Source organism: Urocampus carinirostris, chromosome 15 (genome assembly GCF_059441175.1).
Source record: "Urocampus carinirostris isolate Australia breed hairy pipefish chromosome 15, RoL_Ucar_1.0, whole genome shotgun sequence".
NCBI lineage: Eukaryota > Metazoa > Chordata > Actinopteri > Syngnathiformes > Syngnathidae > Urocampus > Urocampus carinirostris.
Window position 1 is genome coordinate 15,433,409 of NC_142363.1, and position 19,927 is coordinate 15,453,335.

Genomic DNA, 19,927 nt, shown 5'->3' on the forward strand with positions numbered 1-19,927 from the left:
TCGGTCGTCCGACCCGGGTATAGCCCCGGTGCGCATTTAAGCCACTATTGGCGGGCACAAGTCCCCAAACACTAGCCAAGTTCTCAGCCACTAGTGGCGGGCACAATTCCCCAAACACCGGCCCGATAATACGCGCGCATATCCCCAAACACCGGCCCGATAATACGCGCACAATTCCCCAAACACCGGCCCGGATTTCAGCCACTAGTGGCGGGCACAATTCCCCAAACACCGGCCCGATAATACGCGCGCAAATCCCCAAACACCGGCCCGATAATACGCGCACAATTCCCCAAACACCGGCCCGATAATACGCGCGCAATTCCCCAAACACCGGCCCGATAATACGCGCACAATTCCCCAAACACCGGCCCGGATTTCAGCCACTATTGGAGGGCACAAGTCCCCCAACACTAGCCCAGTTCTCAGCCACTAGTGGCGGGCACAATTCCCCAAACACCGGGCCGATATTATGCGCGCAAATCCCCAAACACCGGCCCGATAATACGCGCACAATTCCCCAAACACCGGCCTGGATTTCAGCCACTATTGGCAGGCACAAGGGGGAACGCGCTCGTCCAAGGCATCTCTGGAAGTCCAGTTTCAATACTTTAAAATTTGAAAAACTATTTTTTACGAACTCACTCCGACGTGTGACCCGCCGGACACCCGTGCGCGGTTTTAACGGGGCGCGCAGGCTAAACACAAGCCGAGAACGAACCGCAAGAGGCAATCCCGGCGCCGGCCCCGACAGCACAGCTCTACGAGCAGGCCACATCCGCAAAAGCGCCACTGGAGGGCACTCGTTTGGGAGGATTCAAAAGCGCCGCCTCTCAAACGATTGAACTTTCACCTATTTAACGGTCTTGTACTTTCTGGTCGATGCAAATCGGTCGTCCGACCCGGGTATAGCCCCGGTGCGCATTTAAGCCACTATTGGCGTGCACAAGTCCCCAAACACTAGCCAAGTTCTCAGCCACTAGTGGCGGGCACAATTCCCCAAACACCGGCCCGATAATACGCGCACAATTCCCCAAACACCGGCCCGATAATACGCGCACAATTCCCCAAACACCGGCCCGGATTTCAGCCACTAGTGGCGGGCACAATTCCCCAAACACCGGCCCGATAATACGCGCGCAAATCCCCAAACACCGGCCCGAAAATACGCGCACAATTCCCCAAACACCGGCCCGATAATAGGCGCGCAATTCCCCAAACACCGGCCCGATAATACGCGCACAATTCCCCAAACACCGGCCCGGATTTCAGCCACTATTGGAGGGCACAAGTCCCCCAACACTAGCCCAGTTCTCAGCCACTAGTGGCGGGCACAATTCCCCACACACCGGGCCGATATTATGCGCGCAAATCCCCAAACACCGGCCCGATAATACGCGCACAATTCCCCAAACACCGGCCCGGATTTCAGCCACTATTGGCAGGCACAAGGGGGAACGCGCTCGTCCAAGGCATCTCTGGAAGTCCGGTTTCAATACTTTAAAATTTGAAAAACTTTTTTTTACGAACTCACTCCGACGTGTGACCCGCCGGACACCCGTGCGCGGTTTTAACGGGGCGCGCAGCCTAAACACAAGCCGAGAACGAACTGCAAGAGGCAATCCCGGCGCCGGCCCCGACAGCACAGCTCTACGAGCAGGCCACATCCGCAAAAGCGCCACTGGAGGGCACTCGTTTGGGAGGATTCAAAAGCGCCGCCTCTCAAACGATTGAACTTTCACCTATTTAACGGTCTTGTACTTTCTGGTCGATGCAAATCGGTCGTCCGACCCGGGTATAGCCCCGGTGCGCATTTAAGCCACTATTGGCGGGCACAAGTCCCCAAACACTAGCCAAGTTCTCAGCCACTAGTGGCGGGCACAATTCCCCAAACACCGGCCCGATAATACGCGCGCATATCCCCAAACACCGGCCCGATAATACGCGCACAATTCCCCAAACACCGGCCCGGATTTCAGCCACTAGTGGCGGGCACAATTCCCCAAACACCGGCCCGATAATACGCGCGCAAATCCCCAAACACCGGCCCGATAATACGCGCACAATTCCCCAAACACCGGCCCGATAATACGCGCGCATATCCCCAAACACCGGCCCGATAATACGCGCACAATTCCCCAAACACCGGCCCGGATTTCAGCCACTAGTGGCGGGCACAATTCCCCAAACACCGGCCCGATAATACGCGCACAATTCCCCAAACACCGGCCCGGATTTCAGCCACTATTGGAGGGCACAAGTCCCCCAACACTAGCCCAGTTCTCAGCCACTAGTGGCGGGCACAATTCCCCAAACACCGGGCCGATATTATGCGCGCAAATCCCCAAACACCGGCCCGATAATACGCGCACAATTCCCCAAACACCGGCCCGGATTTCAGCCACTATTGGCAGGCACAAGGGGGAACGCGCTCGTCCAAGGCATCTCTGGAAGTCCGGTTTCAATACTTTAAAATTTGAAAAACTTTTTTTTACGAACTCACTCCGGCGTGTGACCCGCCGGACACCCGTGCGCGGTTTTAACGGGGCACGCAGCCTAAACACAAGCCGAGAACGAACCGCAAGAGGCAATCCCGGCGCCGGCCCCGACAGCACAGCTCTACGAGCAGGCCACATCCGCAAAAGCGCCACTGGAGGGCACTCGTTTGGGAGGATTCAAAAGCGCCGCCTCTCAAACGATTGAACTTTCACCTATTTAACGGTCTTGTACTTTCTGGTCGATGCAAATCAGTCGTCCGACCCGGGTATAGCCCCGGTGCGCATTTAAGCCACTATTGGCGGGCACAAGTCCCCAAACACTAGCCAAGTTCTCAGCCACTAGTGGCGGGCACAATTCCCCAAACACCGGCCCGATAATACACGCGCATATCCCCAAACACCGGCCCGATAATACGCGCACAATTCCCCAAACACCGGCCCGGATTTCAGCCACTAGTGGCGGGCACAATTCCCCAAACACCGGCCCGATAATATGCGCGCAAATCCCCAAACACCGGCCCGATAATACGCGCACAATTCCCCAAACACCGGCCCGATAATACGCGCGCAATTCCCCAAACACCGGCCCGATAATACGCGCACAATTCCCCAAACACCGGCCCGGATTTCAGCCACTATTGGAGGGCACAAGTCCCCCAACACTAGCCCAGTTCTCAGCCACTAGTGGCGGGCACAATTCCCCAAACACCGGGCCGATATTATGCGCGCAAATCCCCAAACACCGGCCCGATAATACGCGCACAATTCCCTAAACACCGGCCCGGATTTCAGCCACTATTGCCAGGCACAAGGGGGAACGCGCTCGTCCAAGGCATCTCTGGAAGTCCGGTTTCAATACTTTAAAATTTGAAAAACTTTTTTTTACGAACTCACTCCGACGTGTGACCCGCCGGACACCCGTGCGCGGTTTTAACGGGGCGCGCAGCCTAAACACAAGCCGAGAACGAACCGCAAGAGGCAATCCCGGCGCCGGCCCCGACAGCACAGCTTTACGAGCAGGCCACATCCGCAAAAGCGCCACTGGAGGGCACTCGTTTGGGAGGATTCAAAAGCGCCGCCTCTCAAACGATTGAACTTTCACCTATTTAACGGTCTTGTACTTTCTGGTCGATGCAAATCGGTCGTCCGACCCGGGTATAGCCCCGGTGCGCATTTAAGCCACTATTGGCGGGCACAAGTCCCCAAACACTAGCCAAGTTCTCAGCCACTAGTGGCGGGCACAATTCCCCAAACACCGGTCCGATAATACGCGCGCATATCCCCAAACACCGGCCCGATAATACGCGCACAATTCCCCAAACACCGGCCCGGATTTCAGCCACTATTGGCGGGCACAATTCCCCAAACACCGGCCCGATAATACGCGCGCAAATCCCCAAACACCGGCCCGATAATACGCGCAAAATTCCCCAAACACCGGCCCGATAATACGTGCGCAATTCCCCAAACACCGGCCCGATAATACGCGCACAATTCCCCAAACACCGGCCCGGATTTCAGCCACTATTGGAGGGCACAAGTCCCCCAACACTAGCCCAGTTCTCAGCCACTAGTGGCGGGCACAATTCCCCAAACACCGGGCCGATATTATGCGCGCAAATCCCCAAACACCGGCCCGATAATACGCGCACAATTCCCCAAACACCGGCCCGGATTTCAGCCACTATTGGCAGGCACAAGGGGGAACGCGCTCGTCCAAGGCATCTCTGGAAGTCCTGTTTCAATACTTTAAAATTTGAAAAACTTTTTTTTACGAACTCACTCCGACGTGTGACCCGCCGGACACCCGTGCGCGGTTTTAACGGGGCGCGCAGCCTAAACACAAGCCGAGAACGAACCGCAAGAGGCAATCCCGGCGCCGGCCCCGACAGCACAGCTCTACGAGCAGGCCACATCCGCAAAAGCGCCACTGGAGGGCACTCGTTTGGGAGGATTCAAAAGCGCCGCCTCTCAAACGATTGAACTTTCACCTATTTAACGGTCTTGTACTTTCTGGTCGATGCAAATCGGTCGTCCGACCCGGGTATAGCCCCGGTGCGCATTTAAGCCACTATTGGCGGGCACAAGTCCCCAAACACTAGCCATGTTCTCAGCCACTAGTGGCGGGCACAATTCCCCAAACACCAGCCCGATAATACGCGCGCATATCCCCAAACACCGGCCCGATAATACGCGCACAATTCCCCAAACACCGGCCCGGATTTCAGCCACTAGTGGCGGGCACAATTCCCCAAACACCGGCCCGATAATACGCGCGCAAATCCCCAAACACCGGCCCGATAATACGCGCAAAATTCCCCAAACACCGGCCCGATAATACGCGCGCAATTCCCCAAACACCGGCCCGATAATACGCGCACAATTCCCCAAACACCGGCCCGGATTTCAGCCACTATTGGAGGGCACAAGTCCCCCAACACTAGCCCAGTTCTCAGCCACTAGTGGCGGGCACAATTCCCCAAACACCGGGCCGATATTATGCGCGCAAATCCCCAAACACCGGCCCGATAATACGCGCACAATTCCCCAAACACCGGCCCGGATTTCAGCCACTATTGGCAGGCACAAGGGGGAACGCGCTCGTCCAAGGCATCTCTGGAAGTCCGGTTTCAATACTTTAAAATTTGAAAAACTTTTTTTTACGAACTCACTCCGACGTGTGACCCGCCGGACACCCGTGCGCGGTTTTAACGGGGCGCGCAGCCTAAACACAAGCCGAGAACGAACCGCAAGAGGCAATCCCGGCGCCGGCCCCGACAGCACAGCTTTACGAGCAGGCCACATCCGCAAAAGCGCCACTGGAGGGCACTCGTTTGGGAGGATTCAAAAGCGCCGCCTCTCAAACGATTGAACTTTCACCTATTTAACGGTCTTGTACTTTCTGGTCGATGCAAATCGGTCGTCCGACCCGGGTATAGCCCCGGTGCGCATTTAAGCCACTATTGGCGGGCACAAGTCCCCAAACACTAGCCAAGTTCTCAGCCACTAGTGGCGGGCACAATTCCCCAAACACCGGTCCGATAATACGCGCGCATATCCCCAAACACCGGCCCGATAATACGCGCACAATTCCCCAAACACCGGCCCGGATTTCAGCCACTATTGGCGGGCACAATTCCCCAAACACCGGCCCGATAATACGCGCGCAAATCCCCAAACATCGGCCCGATAATACGCGCAAAATTCCCCAAACACCGGCCCGATAATACGCGCGCAATTCCCCAAACACCGGCCCGATAATACGCGCACAATTCCCCAAACACCGGCCCGGATTTCAGCCACTATTGGAGGGCACAAGTCCCCCAACACTAGCCCAGTTCTCAGCCACTAGTGGCGGGCACAATTCCCCAAACACCGGGCCGATATTATGCGCGCAAATCCCCAAACACCGGCCCGATAATACGCGCACAATTCCCCAAACACCGGCCCGGATTTCAGCCACTATTGGCAGGCACAAGGGGGAACGCGCTCGTCCAAGGCATCTCTGGAAGTCCTGTTTCAATACTTTAAAATTTGAAAAACTTTTTTTTACGAACTCACTCCGACGTGTGACCCGCCGGACACCCGTGCGCGGTTTTAACGGGGCGCGCAGCCTAAACACAAGCCGAGAACGAACCGCAAGAGGCAATCCCGGCGCCGGCCCCGACAGCACAGCTCTACGAGCAGGCCACATCCGCAAAAGCGCCACTGGAGGGCACTCGTTTGGGAGGATTCAAAAGCGCCGCCTCTCAAACGATTGAACTTTCACCTATTTAACGGTCTTGTACTTTCTGGTCGATGCAAATCGGTCGTCCGACCCGGGTATAGCCCCGGTGCGCATTTAAGCCACTATTGGCGGGCACAAGTCCCCAAACACTAGCCATGTTCTCAGCCACTAGTGGCGGGCACAATTCCCCAAACACCAGCCCGATAATACGCGCGCATATCCCCAAACACCGGCCCGATAATACGCGCACAATTCCCCAAACACCGGCCCGGATTTCAGCCACTAGTGGCGGGCACAATTCCCCAAACACCGGCCCGATAATACGCGCGCAAATCCCCAAACACCGGCCCGATAATACGCGCAAAATTCCCCAAACACTGGCCCGATAATACGCGCGCAATTCCCCAAACACCGGCCCGATAATACGCGCACAATTCCCCAAACACCGGCCCTGATTTTAGCCACTATTGGAGGGCACAAGTCCCCCAACACTAGCCCAGTTCTCAGCCACTAGTGGCGGGCACAATTCCCCAAACACCGGGCCGATATTATGCGCACAATTCCCCAAACACCGGCCCGGATTTCAGCCACTATTGGCAGGCACAAGGGGGAACGCGCTCGTCCAAGGCATCTCTGGAAGTCCGGTTTCAATACTTTAAAATTTGAAAAACTTTTTTTTACGAACTCACTCCGACGTGTGACCCGCCGGACACCCGTGCGCGGTTTTAACGAGGCGCGCAGCCTAAACACAAGCCGAGAACGAACCGCAAGAGGCAATCCCGGCGCCGGCCCCGACAGCACAGCTCGACGAGCAGGCCACATCCGCAAAAGCGCCACTGGAGGGCACTCGTTTGGGAGGATTCAAAAGCGCCGCCTCTCAAACGATTGAACTTTCACCTATTTAACGGTCTTGTACTTTCTGGTCGATGCAAATCGGTCGTCCGACCCGGGTATAGCCCCGGTGCGCATTTAAGCCACTATTGGCGGGCACAAGTCCCCAAACACTAGCCAAGTTCTCAGCCACTAGTGGCGGGCACAATTCCCCGAACACCGGCCCGATAATACGCGCACAATTCCCCAAACACCGGCCCGATAATACGCGCGCAATTCCCCAAACACCGGCCCGATAATACGCGCACAATTCCCCAAACACCGGCCCGGATTTCAGCCACTATTGGAGGGCACAAGTCCCCCAACACTAGCCCAGTTCTCAGCCACTAGTGGCGGGCACAATTCCCCAAACACCGGGCCGATATTATGCGCGCAAATCCCCAAACACCGGCCCGATAATACGCGCACAATTCCCCAAACACCGGCCCGGATTTCAGCCACTATTGGCAGGCACAAGGGGGAATGCGCTCGTCCAAGGCATCTCTGGAAGTCCGGTTTCAATACTTTAAAATTTGAAAAACTTTTTTTTACGAACTCACTTCGACGTGTGACCCGCCGGACACCCGTGCGCGGTTTTAACGGGGCGCGCAGCCTAAACACAAGCCGAGAACGAACCGCAAGAGGCAATCCCGGCGCCGGCCCCGACAGCACAGCTCTACGAGCAGGCCACATCCGCAAAAGCGCCACTGGAGGGCACTCGTTTGGGAGGATTCAAAAGCGCCGCCTCTCAAACGATTGAACTTTCACCTATTTAACGGTCTTGTACTTTCTGTCGATGCAAATCGGTCGTCCGACCCGGGTATAGCCCCGGTGCGCATTTAAGCCACTATTGGCGGGCACAAGTCCCCAAACACTAGCCAAGTTCTCAGCCACTAGTGGCGGGCACAATTCCCCAAACACCGGCCCGATAATACGCGCGCATATCCCCAAACACCGGCCCGATAATACGCGCACAATTCCCCAAACACCGGCCCGGATTTCAGCCACTATTGGCAGGCACAAGGGGGAACGCGCTCGTCCAAGGCATCTCTGGAAGTCCGGTTTCAATACTTTAAAATTTGAAAAACTTTTTTTTACAAACTCACTCCGACGTGTGACCCGCCGGACACCCGTGCGCGGTTTTAACGGGGCGCGCAGCCTAAACACAAGCCGAGAACGAACCGCAAGAGGCAATCCCGGCGCCGGCCCCGAAAGCACAGCTCTACGAGCAGGCCACATCCGCAAAAGCGCCACTGGAGGGCACTGGTTTGGGAGGATTCAAAAGCGCCGCCTCTCAAACGATTGAACTTTCACCTATTTAACGGTCTTGTACTTTCTGGTCGATGCAAATCGGTCGTCCGACCCGGGTATAGCCCCGGTGCGCATTTAAGCCACTATTGGCGGGCACAAGTCCCCAAACACTAGCCAAGTTCTCAGCCACTAGTGGCGGGCACAATTCCCCAAACACCGGCCCGATAATACGCGCGCATATCCCCAAACACCAGCCCGATAATACGCGCACAATTCCCCAAACACCGGCCCGGATTTCAGCCACTAGTGGCGGGCACAATTCCCCAAACACCGGCCCGATAATACGCGCACAAATCCCCAAACACCGGCCCGATAATACGCGCACAATTCCCCAAACACCGGCCCGATAATACGCGCGCAATTCCCCAAACACCGGCCCGATAATACGCGCACAATTCCCCAAACACCGGCCCGGATTTCAGCCACTATTGGAGGGCACAAGTCCCCCAACACTAGCCCAGTTCTCAGCCACTAGTGGCGGGCACAATTCCCCAAACACCGGGCCGATATTATGCGCGCAAATCCCCAAACACCGGCCCGATAATACGCGCACAATTCCCCAAACACCGGCCCGGATTTCAGCCACTATTGGCAGGCACAAGGGGGAACGCGCTCGTCCAAGGCATCTCTGGAAGTCCGGTTTCAATACTTTAAAATTTGAAAAACTTTTTTTTACGAACTCACTCCGACGTGTGACCCGCCGGACACCCGTGCGCGGTTTTAACGGGGCGCGCAGCCTAAACACAAGCCGAGAACGAACCGCAAGAGGAAATCCCGGCGCCGGCCCCGACAGCACAGCTCTACGAGCAGGCCACATCCGCAAAAGCGCCACTGGAGGGCACTCGTTTGGGAGGATTCAAAAGCGCCGCCTCTCAAACGATTGAACTTTCACCTATTTAACGGTCTTGTACTTTCTGGTCGATGCAAATCGGTCGTCCGACCCGGGTATAGCCCCGGTGCGCATTTAAGCCACTATTGGCGGGCACAAGTCCCCAAACACTAGCCAAGTTCTCAGCCACTAGTGGCGGGCACAATTCCCCAAACACCGGCCCGATAATACGCGCGCATATCCCCAAACACCGGCCCGATAATACGCGCACAATTCCCCAAACACCGGCCCGGATTTCAGCCACTAGTGGCGGGCACAATTCCCCAAACACCGGCCCGATAATACGCGCAAAAATCCCCAAACACCGGCCCGATAATACGCGCACAATTCCCCAAACACCGGCCCGGATTTCAGCCACTATTGGAGGGCACAAGTCCCCTAACACTAGCCCAGTTCTCAGCCACTAGTGGCGGGCACAATTCCCCAAACACCGGGCCGATATTATGCGCGCAAATCCCCAAACACCGGCCCGATAATACGCGCACAATTCCCCAAACACCGGCCCGGATTTCAGCCACTATTGGCAGGCACAAGGGGGAACGCGCTCGTCCAAGGCATCTCTGGAAGTCCGGTTTCAATACTTTAAAATTTGAAAAACTTTTTTTTACGAACTCACTCCGACGTGTGACCCGCCGGACACCCGTGCGCGGTTTTAACGGGGCGCGCAGCCTAATCACAAGCCGAGAACGAACCGCAAGAGGCAATCCCGGCGCCGGCCCCGACAGCACAGCTCTACGAGCAGGCCACATCCGCAAAAGCGCCACTGGAGGGCACTCGTTTGGGAGGATTCAAAAGCGCCGCCTCTCAAACGATTGAACTTTCACCTATTTAACGGTCTTGTACTTTCTGGTCGATGCAAATCGGTCGTCCGACCCGGGTATAGCCCCGGTGCGCATTTAAACCACTATTGGCGGGCACAAGTCCCCAAACACTAGCCAAGTTCTCAGCCACTAGTGGCGGGCACAATTCCCCAAACACCGGCCCGATAATACGCGCGCATATCCCCAAACACCGGCCCGATAATACGCGCACAATTCCCCAAACACCGGCCCGGATTTCAGCCACTAGTGGCGGGCACAATTCCCCAAACACCGGCCCGATAATACGCGCGCAAATCCCCAAACACCGGCCCGATAATACGCGCACAATTCCCCAAACACCGGCCCGATAATACGCGCGCAATTCCCCAAACACCGGCCCGATAATACGCGCACAATTCCCCAAACACCGGCCCGGATTTCAGCCACTATTGGAGGGCACAAGTCCCCCAACACTAGCCCAGTTCTCAGCCACTAGTGGCGGGCACAATTCCCCAAACACCGGGCCGATATTATGCGCGCAAATCCCCAAACACCGGCCCGATAATACGCGCACAATTCCCCAAACACCGGCCCGGATTTCAGCCACTATTGGCAGGCACAAGGGGGAACGCGCTCGTCCAAGGCATCTCTGGAAGTCCGGTTTCAATACTTTAAAATTTGAAAAACTTTTTTTTACGAACTCACTCCGACGTGTGACCCGCCGGACACCCGTGCGCGGTTTTAACGGGGCGCGCAGCCTAAACAAAAGCCGAGAACGAACCGCAAGATGCAATCCCGGCGCCGGCCCCGACAGCACAGCTCTACGAGCAGGCCACATCCGCAAAAGCGCCACTGGAGGGCACTCGTTTGGGAGGATTCAAAAGCGCCGCCTCTCAAACGATTGAACTTTCACCTATTTAACGGTCTTGTACTTTCTGGTCGATGCAAATCGGTCGTCCGACCCGGGTATAGCCCCGGTGCGCATTTAAGCCACTATTGGCGGGCACAAGTCCCCAAACACTAGCCAAGTTCTCAGCCACTAGTGGCGGGCACAATTCCCCAAACACCGGCCCGATAATACGCGCGCATATCCCCAAACACCGGCCCGATAATACGCGCACAATTCCCCAAACACCGGCCCGGATTTCAGCCACTAGTGGCGGGCACAATTCCCCAAACACCGGCCCGATAATACGCGCGCAAATCCCCAAACACCGGCCCGATAATACGCGCACAATTCCCCAAACACCGGCCCGATAATACGCGCGCAATTCCCCAAACACCAGCCCGATAATACGCGCACAATTCCCCAAACACCGGCCCGGATTTCAGCCACTATTGGAGGGCACAAGTCCCCCAACACTAGCCCAGTTCTCAGCCACTAGTGGCGGGCACAATTCCCCAAACACCGGGCCGATATTATGCGCGCAAATCCCCAAACACCGGCCCGATAATACGCGCACAATTCCCCAAACACCGGCCCGGATTTCAGCCACTATTGGCAGGCACAAGGGGGAACGCGCTCGTCCAAGGCATCTCTGGAAGTCCGGTTTCAATACTTTAAAATTTGAAAAACTTTTTTTTACGAACTCACTCCGACGTGTGACCCGCCGGACACCCGTGCGCGGTTTTAACGGGGCGCGCAGCCTAAACACAAGCCGAGAACGAACCGCAAGAGGCAATCCCGGCGCCGGCCCCGACAGCACAGCTCTACGAGCAGGCCACATCCGCAAAAGCGCCACTGGAGGGCACTCGTTTGGGAGGATTCAAAAGCGCCGCCTCTCAAACGATTGAACTTTCACCTATTTAACGGTCTTGTACTTTCTGTTCGATGCAAATCGGTCGTCCGACCCGGGTATAGCCCCGGTGCGCATTTAAGCCACTATTGGCGGGCACAAGTCCCCAAACACTAGCCAAGTTCTCAGCCACTAGTGGCGGGCACAATTCCCCAAACACCGGCCCGATAATACGCGCGCATATCCCCAAACACCGGCCCGATAATACGCGCACAATTCCCCAAACACCGGCCCGGATTTCAGCCACTAGTGGCGGGCACAATTCCCCAAACACCGGCCCGATAATACGCGCGCAAATCCCCAAACACCGGCCCGATAATACGCGCACAATTCCCCAAACACCGGCCCGATAATACGCGCGCAATTCCCCAAACACCGGCCCGATAATACGCGCACAATTCCCCAAACACCGGCCCGGATTTCAGCCACTATTGGAGGGCACAAGTCCCCCAACACTAGCCCAGTTCTCAGCCACTAGTGGCGGGCACAATTCCCCAAACACCGGGCCGATATTATGCGCGCAAATCCCCAAACACCGGCCCGATAATACGCGCACAATTCCCCAAACACCGGCCTGGATTTCAGCCACTATTGGCAGGCACAAGGGGGAACGCGCTCGTCCAAGGCATCTCTGGAAGTCCAGTTTCAATACTTTAAAATTTGAAAAACTTTTTTTTACGAACTCACTCCGACGTGTGACCCGCCGGACACCCGTGCGCGGTTTTAACGGGGCGCGCAGGCTAAACACAAGCCGAGAACGAACCGCAAGAGGCAATCCCGGCGCCGGCCCCGACAGCACAGCTCTACGAGCAGGCCACATCCGCAAAAGCGCCACTGGAGGGCACTCGTTTGGGAGGATTCAAAAGCGCCGCCTCTCAAACGATTGAACTTTCACCTATTTAACGGTCTTGTACTTTCTGGTCGATGCAAATCGGTCGTCCGACCCGGGTATAGCCCCGGTGCGCATTTAAGCCACTATTGGCGTGCACAAGTCCCCAAACACTAGCCAAGTTCTCAGCCACTAGTGGCGGGCACAATTCCCCAAACACCGGCCCGATAATACGCGCGCATATCCCCAAACACCGGCCCGATAATACGCGCACAATTCCCCAAACACCGGCCCGGATTTCAGCCACTAGTGGCGGGCACAATTCCCCAAACACCGGCCCGATAATACGCGCGCAAATCCCCAAACACCGGCCCGATAATACGCGCACAATTCCCCAAACACCGGCCCGATAATACGCGTGCAATTCCCCAAACACCGGCCCGATAATACGCGCACAATTCCCCAAACACCGGCCCGGATTTCAGCCACTATTGGAGGGCACAAGTCCCCCAACACTAGCCCAGTTCTCAGCCACTAGTGGCGGGCACAATTCCCCAAACTCCGGGCCGATATTATGCGCGCAAATCCCCAAACACCGGCCCGATGATACGCGCACAATTCCCCAAACACCGGCCCGATAATACGCGCGCAATTCCCCAAACACCGGCCCGATAATACGCGCACAATTCCCCAAACACCGGCCCGGATTTCAGCCACTATTGGAGGGCACAAGTCCCCCAACACTAGCCCAGTTCTCAGCCACTAGTGGCGGGCACAATTCCCCAAACACCGGGCCGATATTATGCGCACAATTCCCCAAACACCGGCCCGGATTTCAGCCACTATTGGCAGGCACAAGGGGGAACGCGCTCGTCCAAGGCATCTCTGGAAGTCCGGTTTCAATACTTTAAAATTTGAAAAACTTTTTTTTACGAACTCACTCCGACGTGTGACCCACCGGACACCCGTGCGCGGTTTTAACGGGGCGCGCAGCCTAAACACAAGCCGAGAACGAACCGCAAGAGGCAATCCCGGCGCCGGCCCCGACAGCACAGCTCTACGAGCAGGCCACATCCGCAAAAGCGCCACTGGAGGGCACTCGTTTGGGAGGATTCAAAAGCGCCGCCTCTCAAACGATTGAACTTTCACCTATTTAACGGTCTTGTACTTTCTGGTCGATGCAAATCGGTCGTCCGACCCGGGTATAGCCCCGGTGCGCATTTAAGCCACTATTGGCGGGCACAAGTCCCCAAACACTAGCCAAGTTCTCAGCCACTAGTGGCGGGCACAATTCCCCAAACACCGGCCCGATAATACGCGCGCATATCCCCAAACACCGGCCCGATAATACGCGCACAATTCCCCAAACACCGGCCCGGATTTCAGCCACTATTGGCAGGCACAAGGGGGAACGCGCTCGTCCAAGGCATCTCTGGAAGTCCGGTTTCAATACTTTAAAATTTGAAAAACTTTTTTTTACAAACTCACTCCGACGTATGACCCGCCGGACACCCGTGCGCGGTTTTAACGGGGCGCGCAGCCTAAACACAAGCCGAGAACGAACCGCAAGAGGCAATCCCGGCGCCGGCCCCGAAAGCACAGCTCTACGAGCAGGCCACATCCGCAAAAGCGCCACTGGAGGGCACTCGTTTGGGAGGATTCAAAAGCGCCGCCTCTCAAACGATTGAACTTTCACCTATTTAACGGTCTTGTACTTTCTGGTCGATGCAAATCGGTCGTCCGACCCGGGTACAGCCCCGGTGCGCATTTAGGCCACTATTGGCGGGCACAAGTCCCCAAACACTAGCCAAGTTCTCAGCCACTAGTGGCGGGCACAATTCCCCAAACACCGGCCCGATAATACGCGCGCATATCCCCAAACACCAGCCCGATAATACGCGCACAATTCCCCAAACACCGGCCCGGATTTCAGCCACTAGTGGCGGGCACAATTCCCCAAACACCGGCCCGATAATACGCGCACAAATCCCCAAACACCGGCCCGATAATACGCGCACAATTCCCCAAACACCGGCCCGATAATACGCGCGCAATTCCCCAAACACCGGCCCGATAATACGCGCACAATTCCCCAAACACCGGCCCGGATTTCAGCCACTATTGGAGGGCACAAGTCCCCCAACACTAGCCCAGTTCTCAGCCACTAGTGGCGGGCACAATTCCCCAAACACCGGGCCGATATTATGCGCGCAAATCCCCAAACACCGGCCCGATAATACGCGCACAATTCCCCAAACACCGGCCCGGATTTCAGCCACTATTGGCAGGCACAAGGGGGAACGCGCTCGTCCAAGGCATCTCTGGAAGTCCGGTTTCAATACTTTAAAATTTGAAAAACTTTTTTTTACGAACTCACTCCGACGTGTGACCCGCCGGACACCCGTGCGCGGTTTTAACGGGGCGCGCAGCCTAAACACAAGCCGAGAACGAACCGCAAGAGGCAATCCCGGCGCCGGCCCCGACAGCACAGCTCTACGAGCAGGCCACATCCGCAAAAGCGCCACTGGAGGGCACTCGTTTGGGAGGATTCAAAAGCGCCGCCTCTCAAACGATTGAACTTTCACCTATTTAACGGTCTTGTACTTTCTGGTCGATGCAAATCGGTCGTCCGACCCGGGTATAGCCCCGGTGCGCATTTAAGCCACTATTGGCGGGCACAAGTCCCCAAACACTAGCCAAGTTCTCAGCCACTAGTGGCGGGCACAATTCCCCAAACACCGGCCCGATAATACGCGCGCATATCCCCAAACACCGGCCCGATAATACGCGCACAATTCCCCAAACACCGGCCCGGATTTCAGCCACTAGTGGCGGGCACAATTCCCCAAACACCGGCCCGATAATACGCGCGCAAATCCCCAAACACCGGCCCGATAATACGCGCACAATTCCCCAAACACCGGCCCGATAATACGCGCGCAATTCCCCAAACACCGGCCCGATAATACGCGCACAATTCCCCAAACACCGGCCCGGATTTCAGCCACTATTGGAGGGCACAAGTCCCCCAACACTAGCCCAGTTCTCAGCCACTAGTGGCGGGCACAATTCCCCAAACACCGGGCCGATATTATGCGCGCAAATCCCCAAACACCGGCCCGATAATACGCGCACAATTCCCCAAACACCGGCCCGGATTTCAGCCACTATTGGCAGGCACAAGGGGGAACGCGCTCGTCCAAGGCATCTCTGGAAGTCCGGTTTCAATACTTTAAAATTTGAAAAACTTTTTTTTACAAACTCACTCCGACGTGTGACCCGCCGGACACCCGTGCGCGGTTTTAACGGGGCGCGCAGCCTAAACACAAGCCGAGAACGAACCGCAAGAGGCAATCCCGGCGCCGGTGTTGTGCCCTTTTCCGACTCCTATGCAAATTCCCCCCCCCCCCCCCCCCCCCTCCGATTTTAAATGCAAAAAAACAACAATTTGTTTACACCGCGGGATCCAATGCAACCAGGGTTTCATTCATAATAAAAAAGACATTACATACGGATATTATAGTAAATCAAATAAATATTATTTGTGTACAATTAGTTGTGATTGCGGAAATCATAGCGTACAGTGACGTTGGTGACTTTTTCATCCGCGTTAACAAACGCATTTTGTAAAATACGATCGCGCTTTATTGTTTAAATAAACGTGTTATATAGACTAGGATCTCCCAATTATTATAATTAGCTCGCTTTATTTTTTTTAAAGCGTATTATATAGAATACGATCGCTTTTGTCGGGAGCGTACATTGACGTTGGTGACATTTTCATCCGCGTTAAAAAACGCAATTTGTAGAATAAGATCACGCTTTATTGTTTAAATAAACGCGTTATATAGACTAGGATCTCCCAATTATTATAATTAGCTCGCTTTATTGTTTTAATAAGCGTTTTATATAGAATACGATCAGGGGGGGAGGAATTTGCATAGGAGTCGGAAAAGGGCACAACACCGGCCGTAGTTTGCCCACCCCCTTTCTTCGAGCCATTTTGAAGGGCGACCAGTTTGATTTGTAAAATGTTATTACAATGTTACAATGCTGTAATTATTACTAGAAGGGATAAAATTGGCTCAGTCAACATCGTGTATTATTTCCCAGTGATTAATTCAACTTCAGTTAAAAACTTGATTTAATTAACCCCCAGAAAAATACATGAACTATTATATAAGGCCCATTAAAAAACGCTTTCAAGTCGAGAAGTTATTCCTTTCGGTGGATACTATAGTTCCAGAGAAGAGTCATTAGATACAAAAAGTAAATACACTAAACTATAAATTCTCCCATTTAGAATGGGATTAATGAAGCAGCATTTTCTTTGTTGCTCCACTTTTGTGCAAATAATTCTTTCTGGCACACTAAGCGATGAAAAGAAGAGAAACCCTCACGTTGTTAAAATAGAACATATTAAACTGAATTATGAAGTGGTTTAAATGAAGAAAGTGACTTCAATGAAAAGGCACAGCGTTTGTACACTGACGCTTAGTGGTTCATTTCCTATACTGCAGGGACAACCCGAATTGTTTACAGAAAAAAAGATTCAGCATTAAAAGGGACATTGTATTATTTAGCACCTACTAGTGGTATAAAAGTATATTTAAAAACAATAGTGTTGAATAATAAGCAAAGGTAAATAGGCTATCATTTAAACCAATGTTTCTCAACTGGTGGGTCGGGACAAGTGGCATCAGTCTCAGGGTGGACATATCAAATACATGGGGTAGAGGGCACATTATTACCAACGTTTTTGTTTATTTTTTTGCACTGCATTACATAAACATAAGCAGCAGCGCACCCAGAAACAACTTACATCAGACTTCAGTATTTAAACGGAAAGGTGGCGCTCTTTTTTCCCCCAAGTGATTAGTCAATGAGCATCTCTTTCCATGGATTCCGAGTTGTTGACTTTAAACTATTTATCCTTAGTATTTAGATCTGTAAATATTTTAAATCGTTTCAAGTCTTTTTAAAATAAACCTTTAGTTTCATTTTTTGTAGTTCTGAAAATTCAATTTACATTTGTTTATCAAAATGACCCAAATTTAAAAGTGAAAAAAAATACCATTACAACCATTTATGCTAAAAGGTTTATTAAGGAAAAATAGAAAAAAAAATTGGGAAAGGCTGGGCAAAAAAAATAAATTGTGCAGTTTTGTCAGACTCAAGCGTCTCATTTGTATTCTGCCTGTGGTTTGTAGCACTGTTTCAGGTGCACCAAGAAATAGAGACATCTAAATGTCAAACAGTGTCCCTTTGATGTTAATCAGAGTGGAAGAAATCTTCCCTAAAAAAAAAAGGTGTTTGCAGAATTTGCCAGGATTTCCAAAATTCAGACACTTGGTAAAACATAATCCTTTCTTTAGTTACCATTTTTTAAGTATTGTCAAATCAAAAGCAGAACATACGAGACAAACTGAAAAGAAACTATAACAAGTGAATATGTACAAGAAGTCAAAGGAATTCAGCCATTTTGCACGCTGATGAGCTCGTCACAGGGTTGTCAGCTCGTCATTCTCTCCTTCACCTGAAAAATCCCCCAAAAAGTCTGAGTCAGCAAGATGGAAAAACTGACTTGTAAAAGTGTGACAGGCCTGTAGGTTGTAGACGTGAATGCTTTGAGTTATAACAATGCAATTGCAGTGTAGTCTGAACTATCGTCTTGGCCGTTTGCAAAATTAGACAAAAACATGCAATGAAACCGCTTCTTTACATTTTAGACTCAAAGATTCACTGCCATTGACAAATTTAACATTGCAAAAACAAGTTTTTATGCCATCAGCAACTTAAGTATTCTTACTTCATCAGTTTTTGAATGCAAATACTTAAGAGGTAATTTTTTTAATGAAAAAGACTGAAATCATAACACCCATCCATCACTTATCCTCAGTAGGGTCGCAGGGGTGCTGGAACCCATCCCAGCAATCTTCGGGCAGTGGGCAGGGGACACCCTGAACTGGTTACCAGCCAATTGCAGGGCACACAGACACACAGCTCATTCACACCACGAGACAATTTGGATCGGCCAATTACCCTAACATGCATGTTTTTGGAATGTGGGAGGAAACCGCAGTACCCAGTGTAAACCTACGCAAGTACAGGGAGAACATGCAAACTCCACAGAGGAAGGTTCGGTCTCACAACTGTGCCCCACACGCGCCAACAACTGTGCCACCCTGAAGTCCTAACATATATCATTTAATTTGTGTGCCATCATTGTCACTTTTTAGTCTGCATAAGCTTCCCTTGTTAAACTGTACTGGAAATAAATTCAATTGTTGTTGTTTTTTTTTTTACAAAACCACAGTTCATAAACACTAGAGATTAAATCCTGGAGGAAAAAAATATTGAGGGTGGGGAACACCCGACATTTTTATAATCATATTTGACATCTCTGAATTATAAGGGTAAGCCTCCAAAAGACCCCCAGCTCTAAAGCTCAGGCACACTTCATTCACTAGTATGGCCCATGAGAGAATGTTCTCTTTTTCAACTATGTGGCTCCCGAGCTAAAATGAGCCCGACACTCCGGTTGTAAACTGATTAAAAGCAGTTTGGGTTTTATTCAAAAACACGATGTCTGTACACCTCATTTATCCGTCTTGCAAACTATCTTAACCCATTTCTCTCCAAACGTGTGAGCATCGTCCGAGGAAGGTTGCAAAGGACATTTAAAATCATTATAATTTTAATACTTCTATCGGTGCTGATTTTAACTTTGAATTTAAAACCATCTCACAACATTTACCTTCTGTTCCAAGCCGATTGGGAGAGTGGCTCTCTCAATTTTGTTTTAAACTTTTGCTTTTATGGTTTTTAGGGTCAAAAAGGTTCCTGACCCCTGGCTAAGGCAAACAAGATTACATTAATGTGGAACAGCCGTGTTACCATTAAATCAACGAACCCCATTATAATGTTTAACGATGACGAAATGGTTGACAAAAACTGCAAAACGCACCATAAAAACGTCCGATAAATGCAAGCGACGAAGTGTAAAATCAATTGGAAAAACCTGACAGGCTCGCCTTCAGACGAAACCAGTTAAGAATAGCAAAATGATTTGGGTTTATATGTCTTAAACAGACCAATAGGAACATCGGAAACTTTTGAAGAAGCCAATCACGCGAAACCCGGAAATGACACGAGAACGACTTTAATAAATTAGCAACAACGTACTTTTTTCCAAAATCACAGTACG

At 52.6% G+C, this 19,927-nt stretch overlaps 1 long non-coding RNA gene across 1 annotated transcript; it reads right to left on the reverse strand.

The window, feature by feature from the left end:
* Positions 1 to 18,069: 18,069 nt before the first annotated feature.
* Positions 18,070 to 19,781, reverse strand: LOC148351674 (uncharacterized). The gene is made up of 2 exons (XR_015852929.1): positions 19,688 to 19,781; positions 18,070 to 18,256 (listed from the first exon to the last, which is right to left on the reverse strand). It is a non-coding gene; the product is annotated as an uncharacterized LOC148351674 (long non-coding RNA).
* Positions 19,782 to 19,927: the final 146 nt, after the last annotated feature.